General features: G+C 40.1%; 1 pseudogene; it reads right to left on the bottom strand.

The window, feature by feature from the left end:
• Positions 1–225: 225 nt before the first annotated feature.
• LOC111719437 lies at positions 226–1107 on the bottom strand (annotated as a pseudogene).
• Between the last annotated feature and the right edge of the window lie 206 nt (positions 1108–1313).

The raw sequence follows: 1313 nt of genomic DNA, 5'->3' as shown, positions 1-1313 counted from the left end.
CAGACACCAGAGACTTGAGGGGCCTTGGGCTTTTCCAGTCCAAGTTATAGTGGTAATGAAAAAATGATTTGAGTTTTTGTAGAAGCACATAGCAGAGCAAAAAGGAATTCTGCTCATCAATCATGTTTCTGATTCCAATCTCTCATGTAGAGAAAAGGAAAATTTGATTTTTCTAAGAAGTGATTCTAGAATATAGTATATATTATATATAGCAAAACCCAAAACGCAAAACCTTTCATTTCTGGTGGCAGCTTTTTATTTTTTGGCTTTTGGAGAAGCTGCTTTCTGCGTGGGCCCCCTCTCATCAGGCCCTTTCTTGGCTGGGACCTTCTGGTAGGGGACTTTCTGACCCATCTGGCTTGGCGGCTATCTTCTGGCCTTCAAGGCCCTGGCCTGGTGGAGCTTCTTTCACTTCATGTTTGATGATTCTGCTTTTCATTTTCTTGGCCTTCATGACTTTGTAATAGTTAAAATCTATCATTTTAGCTTTCCTTTCTCTAGTTTCAATCTTCTTGGCCCATCTTGTAGCTTTCCATTTTGTATTGATCTTTTCTTTCTCCCAAGCAACTTGGACATAATTCTGATGAGCGTTGTGTGGGAACTTGAGGACAAAGTTTCTAAGTTGCACCCATTTGAATGGCATGGTCTGCCTCCCCTTATCACTGAGCCATCAACCAAAGCTCAGTTCTGATAGATAACATCCCCAATAGCTACTAGTTTGTTGGCATGTGACCCAAAGGAAATGTAGGCTATGTAGCCAATTTCCACATAGCACTTGTACATCATGTTGGCGGCACCGAACCAGAAGTCTAGAATATAGTCTTCTTAATAAAGGAGAAATATCTTGGGTAGCACTAACTTTGGGGTTTTTGTGATGATTGTCCCAAATTTAAGAGTTTGGAGATCAAACCTGAGAGAAAGAAGGGAATTTCCTGAGCTATGTGTCTTTCAAAGAAAGAATATTACCCATGTAGCCTCTGTAGTCAGAGGAACAGTAAGAGTCAAAGTTAGATCTTGTGAAGCAAGAAATTTGGCTTTTGATAACTGCCCAATATTACACTGATATGATATACATGAAATGTGATATAACTGCCAAATATAACACAGTACAAGTCCAAGGGGAGACAGTCGTCTGTCCAGGAGCCTCAGAATATGTTTGATTCCTTGGGAAGTGGAGCAAGTCCAAAATACTCAGGGAATAATGACTCTGGGAAGTATTGTAGGAAGCTATAAAAGGGCTAGAGTTTCACTGATTTATCAGTTTTATTCTGCAGGCAACCCATAGTTCTATTCGAAGGGGAACTTTTTTTTTT

Source organism: Sarcophilus harrisii, chromosome 1 (genome assembly GCF_902635505.1).
Source record: "Sarcophilus harrisii chromosome 1, mSarHar1.11, whole genome shotgun sequence".
NCBI classification, from domain to species: Eukaryota; Metazoa; Chordata; class Mammalia; order Dasyuromorphia; family Dasyuridae; genus Sarcophilus; species Sarcophilus harrisii.
Note: the sequence above shows the minus strand (reverse complement) of the source record. Positions and strands in the feature narration are given on the sequence as shown.